This window comes from Elephas maximus, chromosome 1 (assembly GCF_024166365.1).
Source record: "Elephas maximus indicus isolate mEleMax1 chromosome 1, mEleMax1 primary haplotype, whole genome shotgun sequence".
Lineage (NCBI taxonomy): Eukaryota > Metazoa > Chordata > Mammalia > Proboscidea > Elephantidae > Elephas > Elephas maximus.
Window position 1 is genome coordinate 85,949,056 of NC_064819.1, and position 9,326 is coordinate 85,958,381.

At 36.1% G+C, this 9,326-nt stretch overlaps 1 pseudogene; it reads left to right on the forward strand.

The window, feature by feature from the left end:
* Positions 1-8,149: 8,149 nt before the first annotated feature.
* On the forward strand, positions 8,150-9,092 carry LOC126077725 (olfactory receptor 2W1-like; annotated as a pseudogene).
* The last annotated feature ends 234 nt before the right edge of the window (positions 9,093-9,326 follow it).

The window sequence follows — 9,326 nt, forward strand, 5'->3', positions numbered from 1 at the left end:
TGATGAGTGTTGTGAAAAATAAGAGAATGATGTGGCGGTCTCTTGACTTAGATAGTCAAGGAAGATCTCACTGAATAGATTATATCTGATGAACAGAGTGACAAGAAGTGCAATGTGTAAAAAGCTGGAGACTAAATATTCCAGGTGAATAAAACCAGTGCAAAGACCCCATAGTGAGAAGTAGCTCAGCAAGTTCAAAATATAAACAGAATGATTTCATCTGTGTAATGATAAAGGGATGAAGAAAATGGAAGATGAGGCAGGAGGTAAAAACAGGGGCTAGATCACAGTCCATCTGGTAGGTCATGGTAAGGAGTCTGGATTTTATTTAAAATGCGTGGGAAGTATTCAGAGATTTCAAAGTACATAAAAATATTTTATTTGCTTGTTTTTAGTTTTTAGAATACTTATGGCAGACATATGTAGAATAAATTGAAAGAAGAGCAAGTTAGAATAGGGGAACAAGGCAGGATGCCATTGGGTGATCCAGGAAAACAACGATAGTGGCTGAGTCTATATCAGTAACAGCAGAAATGGAAGGAAGAAGTACAGCTTGGATAGTTCAAATTTTGGAGGTGAGGGTAGGGAAGTAATTAAGGATGACTACTAGGTTTCTGGACAGTAGGTAGATGTTGATACTGTTTAGTTTGATGAAGGATATTTGGTGCATTGGGAATCAAGAGTTTTATTTTGGCCACGTATAGATTAATTTTTTTATTAGATACCCAAAAGTGAGCAAAATTAGACAGTTGCAATTAGCATTTATTCTGACATGCAGCCAATTGGGGAGGCATTTTAAATGGCTTCCATAAATAAAGGGCTATAGCAAGCAAGAAAAGAAAGGGCAAATAAAACAGGAAGAAAAAAAACACGTCTTGTTTCAGCCAAAGGAGTTCAGAAAGATAATATATACTATGCCTCTGAGCCAGGAAAACTTGCTTCACAATCTGGGTATACCCATTCCTAGGTAACCAATGAGAAGTTTTCCAAAAACGAACGAATACAGACAATGTCTTTGTAATTTTCTCAGGGTAGTAAACCCATGGAATGTACATGGATTAAGAGCAAGGGGCTAGGGAAGTCATTGTACAGGAATATAATTAAGGTAGACATGGAAATTTGTATACATTTTGGTTTTTCAAAGGAAAGCTGAAGATTTGCTCATGGTAGATGTAAACTGTGAAATTCAATTGTACTAGGAAATACATGATTGCTTTCAATAAGTTGTTTTAAATAAAAAGAGAGGTATAGAAAGCTTGACTACAATGGCAAGAGAAAAAAATACATGAATGAAAATCAGACTTTTGTCAAAGTGAGTAGTTTCAAGTATCCAGATATTTACAATTTTGAAAGACAATAAATGTACAAATGATTGGTTTTCTGTTGTTTATTATTAGCAGCATTATTAATAACATTAATAGAATGTATACATATGCATATATATAGGCAACCCACTGCTATCAAGTTGACCCTATAGAGTAGGGTAGAACTGCCTCACAGGGTTCCTAAGCTGTAATCGTTATGGAAGCAGGCTGTCACCTTTCTCCTGCCAGAGGGTCTAGTGGATTCCAATCACTGATCTTTTGATTAGCAGCCAAATGCTTAACCACTATCCGCCAGGGCTCCTTATATATATATATATACATATATATATATATATAGGTATACACAGTATATATACACAAGCACCCACTCACATACACACATACATACATATATTCATAACAGAAGTGTTCCAAAGGAGGAAAATGTTTCTCATATGTTTCATCAGGTACCAGTGTGAACTCTCCTCAAATTGAGCATAGAGACCCCTGAATTGATCAAAATAGTGATAGCTAATGCCAATTTGGATGTCTACTGTGTGATGGCCAGTGTTGTAATATCTCACAGAAGTAAAACTCATTTAATCCTCATCCTAATCCTACAGTAGTCACCATCACAATTCTCCTGTTATGTATGAGAATCCAAGGAACCTTGTCTGAAGAAGAAGAACAAAAACTCAGACCTGTATGGGCTGATTCTGTAGGTATTAGTCTAAGGAACTTGTTCAATTCACATAGCAGGTAAGTGGAACCACCAGGATTTGAGTCCAGGAACTCTGACTCTAGAATCTATCCATCTGATCATCACACCATACTGTCTCTCAAATATAGAATATAATGATTACCGTCATAAAGAAAGTAATTAAAATTATTTCATTGTTTGGTGATGAGAAATCATCCACATTTAAACATGTATCATGAGGCAGTCAATTTGTGCTTATGTATTAGAGTAATTATTGGTGGAATATAATTTTAACTCAGGGAACCTCTTATAACTTAATGATTATAAACTAACTCATAAAAATCTTCAGAGCATATACTTGGTCCAAGCCCTAGGGTTTAAATAGTGACCTCTCAGTCACCAGCAAACTAATTGTCAAAGGCACTGAAGTCTTTGAATCACCAACGGTGGTCATCAAGACAAAGGCATGTTAGCACTGAATAAAAATATAAATTTCTTGTGATCTTTGACTTACTGTTTAGAGCTTTGGAGGTTGAATATCCTCTCTTCCACAGAAAAGAAAGACATTGAGTGTCATAGCTTGGAGGTCAGAGACAAATATTAGAGGTACCTTGTTTACATATCTGCTCAGAGCTCATTTATTTCCAAAATCAATGTGTATACTGTTAATGGTATGATTATCTTCTAGTCAGTATATGTTAAAATTCAAGTGTTGGAATTGCACATTATTTTAGAGCAAATTTTGCTATTTGCAATATAGTTCACCAACTAGATAAATTTTTAGAAAATATGTTTTCTCATTTCCCTGCCCTATAGTTTTCCTTCATATTAAATAAGTTTTGCGTTTACTAAATTTGTCCTTGTGAAAAATATCAGAATATGGACTAATCCCCAGCTGCTTCATCAACTGGCTTTTTCTAGAGCACTTAAATGAAGTCAGTTGGATGCAGTCCTGGGTGGCTTAGATAATTTTTCTTGATGATCTCAATTTTCAGGCTATTTTGGGAAATTTTATTCAATTTTTATTCTGAGTTGGTATCCTGGGTGGTGCAAATGTTTAACTAATTGGGTAACAGAACTGTTGGTGGTTCTAGTCCACTCAGAAGGGGCTTGGAATCATCTGATTACTTTGTGTAATGTTTCTCCAGTGTTAAGAACTAGTATTTGCAAGTTCATTTAAAATAGTGAGACTTCGTGGCAGGTTTCACCCCGTATCTGAAGTCACGTCTTCATGAAGGAGGAGTCCTGTCAAGAATCTGTACCTTAACACAGGTCAGGTAAACAGCAGAATTCCCTGTGGAACTGCAGGGAATACATGAGAGCTGCAGCCTGGGGAGCAAATGCTGAACCAGGATCCTTTTTCTTCACAGTGGGCTCAACACAGGTTGAGAAGTGGAACCTCAGGGTGACTTGCTCTGGAGCACAGTAATGTAAATCTTTAGTATTTCTTAGAAAATAGTGTGGCTGAGTTGGCAAAACAATTTACCGGAGCAGAAGAAAGACAACTTAGACCTGTATGGGCCAATTCTTCAGGTTTTCTGTTAGAAATCTAAGATTAGATATATATCATAAATCTCTGCAGAAAAATCTTCTATCTATATTATGAAGGAAAGATGAAAGTTATTCTTAATTATAAAAGGAGGACATAAAACTATGTCCCTGTTTATGATTTCAAGCATTTTCTTTCAGCAGAAATAAAAGAGGAAAACTGTAGATTAGATTGAAAAGAAGAATTGAAACATATTTATGAAGACTGTGGAACTGGAAAGGACCCAGGTATTTTGGATCTGTTTCCAAACCTCATGTGCATGGGAAATTATTTGCAGGCTCCCAATGTCAGTAGGAGGATTTGCAGCCCCTCTGACTTAGTCTTTGGAGGCTGTAGGGATAATGAAAATAATCAACCATGCAAATGTTAAACAGCATGGGGTGGACTTTAATTTTACAATAATTTTTATTTTTGCATTCCTATAATTTTAACTGAATTTAAAGTTTACGTATTTGAAACTTAAAGTTTTAACTTAAATTTAAATTAAATTAATTAAATTTAATATAATTTTCATGTTTTATTCAGGAGCTAGGCACAATTACACACACCAACATGTGTATCAAAATAAATACTATTTATTCAGCCCCCTGCTCAGACATTATAGACCTCTAATGGTGTGTGACCGCTTCTGAGGCATCTCAAAGACAAATTTTTTCCTTTCGGTCCACCTGGGTCAATGGTAGAAACCAGGCTGAAATCATTATCCTTGAAAAACAAATTCTGAGGAAATCAACAATGTCTATCTTGAAATGACTATATCGACTAGTATATTCAGTTAGTCTGGTGAATGTGTGTGCTATTGGATTATGGCCCCAGTTTGAAGTAAATTCTTTATAATATTGAGGAAATATACTTGAAATGGTGTAACAAACAAAAACCACTTTTTGCATTTTATCTGACACATACACTAGTTTGACATTTGACTATAATTTTTCAACAAACCATTTTCTCTTAGTTATTTTTTAACAGAAACTTTCTGGATTTTATTTTCACCTCAGGCGGTAGGAAGTTATCTCTCTATACTCAATTATAGGAAACAGAGGTGGGGGATTGATAATATGTTGAATTGTTAAAAGTGTGGCAGTTCTGCTCTGTCCCTGCCTGTCATGAGGAGCTGTATCTGTATCACACTACTAAAGAATGCTGAGCTTATTAGTCATTCAAACAGAGACAAATATTTTAAGTTATGTTTTCATCAAGCAGAATAAATTGATTTTTTTTTTTTTTTTTTTACTGCATAGATATAACCGCAGTCTTTTCCATTAATCCCTCACCTTCTAGTGTCCCATTCAGGTAACTTCACAAGCAGACAACCTAAATTTTTAATGTAAGGAAAATGCTAACTAATAATGTTATGTGATTTTTCATTGTTATTCATAGTGTGACTTAACATTTCCTTTAGTCAAAAATTATATCTATTTGAGGGGGGCTGCTTTAGGTTTAGGGATACAGTGAGGAGCACTATCCATCATGTCTGCTTTTGAGGCTCCTAGAGTAACACAAGGGGAAGTAATACAGGGGAAAGGTCAAAAAAACATGAACTTACATGGTGCATGATTATAATTTCTTATGTGGGTATGTATGCTTTAGTATTGTATTTATTGTGATTGCCTTTTTTTTTTCCTTGTGTTGCACTATGTGTCTTCCTTTTCCTTGGTCATGTTGTACTGATTTCCCCTATATATTGCCTTTCCCTTCACCAAAGTTAACGCTTGTCTACTACTTAGTGTGTGATTTCTCCTCCCCACCCCTCCACTTCTTCATAACCATCAAAGGTTGTTTCTTTCTGTGTTTAAACCTTTTCCTGCATTTTTATAATTGTGGTCTCGTACAATATTAGTCCTTTTGTGATTGACTTACTTCACAGAGCGTAATGCCCTCCAGATTCACCCATGTTGTAAGATGTTTCCTGGATTCATAATTGTTCTTTATCATTGTGTTGTATTCCATTGTGTTTATGTACCATAATTTATCTATTCACCTGTTGATGGGCACTTAGGTTGTTTTCATGTTTTTGTTATTGTGAATAATGCTGCAATGAATATGGGTGTGCATCTGTCTATTTGTGTGATGGCTTTTATTTCTCTAGGATATATTCCTAGGAGTGGGATTGCTGGATTATATGGTATTTCTATTTCTATCTTTTTAAAGAAGCATTGTGTTATTTTCTCTAGTGGTTATTCCATTTTATATTCACACCAGCAGTGTATGAGACTTCTAATCTCCCCACAACCTTGCCAGCATTTATTGTTTTCTGAATTTTTGATCAGTTTCATTCTTGTACAGGTAAGATGGTATCTCATCGTGGTTTTGATTTGCATTTCTCTAATGGCTGATGATCGCAAGCAACTTTTCATGTATTTGTTAGGTGCCTGAGTGTCCTATTTGGTAAAGTGTCTGTTCATGTCATTTGCCCATTTTGTAATTGGATTGCTTGTCTTTTCATTGTTGAGTTGTTGACATTTTCTGTATATTTTAGAGATTAAACCTTTATCAGGTATGTCATTGGCAGAGATTTTTTCCCAGCTTTTAGGTTCTCTTTTTACTCTCTTGGAAAGGTCTTTTGATGAGCATAAATATTTAATTTTTAGGACATCCTAGCTATCTAGTTTATCTTCTGGAGTCTGTGCATTTTTAATTACACTTGCTATTTTATTTAAGCTATAAATTAGGGCTCCTAGTGTTGCCTCTATGTTTCCTTTCATGAACTTTCTAGTTTCCATTTTGACTTAGTTTTTGTGCATGGGGTGAGGTATGAATCCTGTTTCATTTTTCCTCAAATGCATATCCAGTTTTCACATTACAGTTATTGAAGAGACTATCTTTTCTCCATTTAATGGACGTCGAATTTTTGTCGAGGATCAGGTACCCATAGGTGGCTGGATTTATTTCTGGGTTCTCAGTTCTGTTCATTTGGTCTATGTGTCTGTCATTGTACCAGTACCAGGTTGTTATTGACTACCATAGCTGTATAGATTCTGAGACTGGATTGTATGAGTCCTCATACTTTGATCTTTTTCAGTAATGTTTTATTTATCTAAGGGTTCTCTCCTTTCCATATAAATTTGTTTATTAGTTTTTCCATCTAGCTAAAGTATGTTGTTGGAATTTGGATTGGGGTTGTCTTGTGTCTATAGATCGCTTTGGCTAGTATTGACATTTTCACTATGTTAAGTCTTCCTATTCACAAGCATGGGATATTTTTCCATTTAGGAAGCTCTCTTTTGGTTTCTTGCAGTAGCGTTTTGTAGTTTTCTTTGCGTACGTCTTTTAAGTCCCTAGGTAGATGTGTTTCTAAGTATTTTATCTTTTGGGGGGCTATTGTAAATGGTATTGTTTTCCTGATTCCCTTTTCAAAGTTTCTTCATTAGTGTGGAAGGATACAACTGATTTTTGTATGTTGGTCTTATACACTGCCACTTTGCTGAATCCTTCTATTCCAGTCACTTTCTTGTGGATTCTCAGGGATGTTCTATTAATAGGATCATATCTCTTATGAATAGATATAGTATTACTGCTTCCTTACCAATTTTGATGCCATTTATTTCTCTTTCTTGTCATAATGCTCTAGCTGGAACTTCCAAGAAATATTTAAGTAGGAGCCTAAAGACTGAGTATAAGTTACCCAGAGAAGAAGGGGAACAGTTCTGTAACACTTTAGGTGGGAATGAGCCTGACCTGTCAAAAAACTGAGGAAAGGCTAGTAGGGAATATGGGTAAAGTGATCTGTGAGACAAGAATGAGGCCAGGCAGGAACCAAATCATGAAGATTCACCTCGACCATCTTAAAGAATTTGAATATTCCTTAAGTGTGTTGGAAGGCCCTTGGCAGCTTTTGAGTACACAGATGATATGCTGTTATTAAATCTTATAACAATATAAAGGGATAAACCCGAATGTAAAGTTAGAATGACCAGAATCTGGAAGAGAGATGACAATGGTATGCATTAGCTGGTGAACATTTTAAAAAGTTAGAAGATAGATAACGTATATTTTTGCATTCAAATTTACCAGTTTGGTGATCATTTAGGTACTGAGGATGAGGGAGATGAAGGTGCCAAGGAAAAATGCCAGATCTTTTATGTAACAAGCTGGTAGATCAAAAGTGCTATTCACTAACATATGGAAAAAGAGGAACACTCTTACTTCATTCTGACATTAGCCAGTAGGTAGATTTATAGGTGAACTCTCTGACCATGTAACTAACAGTAATGAGAATCACAGGGTCACACAACTTTAGAACCATATCTTTTCAAAACTCGGACATTTACTTGTAAGTGAATGCTCCGAGGTCACTTAGACAAAAAACGTAGCTATGACCTCACCGCCATGAAAGAAACTGCAACAAATACCAGATTACCTGGCTGCAATAATTTCTATCCATTTATTTTTCAAATATTAACATAAACTCCCTCCCTTTGTTTATTTTTGTATTTCATTAAATCACCTTGCCTGTGTTGACAAGTTATTTTTTCTTCTTCTTCCATTCTCCTATTCCTCTTTCTTTTCCTTCTTCTCCTCTTCCTCCTCCACCCCTTCTGCCTTTTGCTTCTCCTTCTTTTTCTTTTCAATTTAGGATTTAGGCATTGAAGGACTATGGCCCAAAACAATGATAGTTCCCTAAATGGTGTTGTTCTGCTTGGCTTCTCTGATCATCCCAAACTGGAGATGATCTTGTCAGGAGTTGTCACCATCTTCTACTTAATTACCTTGGGAGGTAACACAGCCATCATTCTTGCATCTCTCCTGGATTCCCATCTGCACACACCAATGTATTTTTTCCTCAGGAATTTATCTTTCCTAGACCTGTGTTTCACCACCATCATACCTCAGATCCTTGTTAACTTGTGGTGGCCTAATAAGATCATCACCTTTGTGGGCTTTGTCATTCAACTCTATGTTTACATGTGGTTGGGCTCCATTGGGTGCCTTCTCTTGGCTGTTATGTCCTATGATCATTTTAGAGCTGTTTGTAAACCCTTGCATTATTTGGTAATCATGAACCCACATCTATGCCTCAAGATGATTATCATGGTATGGAGTATTAGTTTGGCCTGTTCTCTAGTATTATGTACACTTACCATGAATTTACCTAGATGTGGAAACAACATTTTAAATAATTTTGCGTGTGAAATGCCAGCTATGATCAAGATAGCATGTGTAGATACCACAACAGTTGAAATGTCTGTTTTTGCTTTTGTATTGTCTTTGTCCTTACACCCCTCCTCCTTATTCTTATATCCTGTGGTTACATTGCCCGAACTGTGCTGAGAATGAAGTCCAAAGCAGGCCAACGGAAAGCAATTAATACCTGTGGTTCTCATCTCACTGTGGTGTCCTTCTTCTATGGAACTATCATCTACATGTACCTGCAGCCAAAGACCATGGCAAGTTCCTCATGCTCTTTTACACCATCATCACACCAAGTCTCAACCCCCTCATCTACACCTTGAGGAATAAAGACATGAATGAGGCACCGAAGAAACTCATAAGAGTTGCCTGTGAATCTACAAAAATAAAGAGGAAATGGAAATCATAGAAAAATGTTAACGTAAATAAGGCTTTGAAATATGCCTTCAAATTGGCTTAATTTTTACTGAGCAACCTGAGGAAGCAGGTGCCACACAAAACAGACCTCTTGAGGATGGTGGAAAAGGAGGTGCCTGGTTTTTTAGAGGCAGCAATGGCAGATTCCTGTTCTCCAGACTTGAAAGGTATTTTAAATTATACTTTAAAATTGTCATTATGGAAGCTGCAGTCAAGAAATGAAACG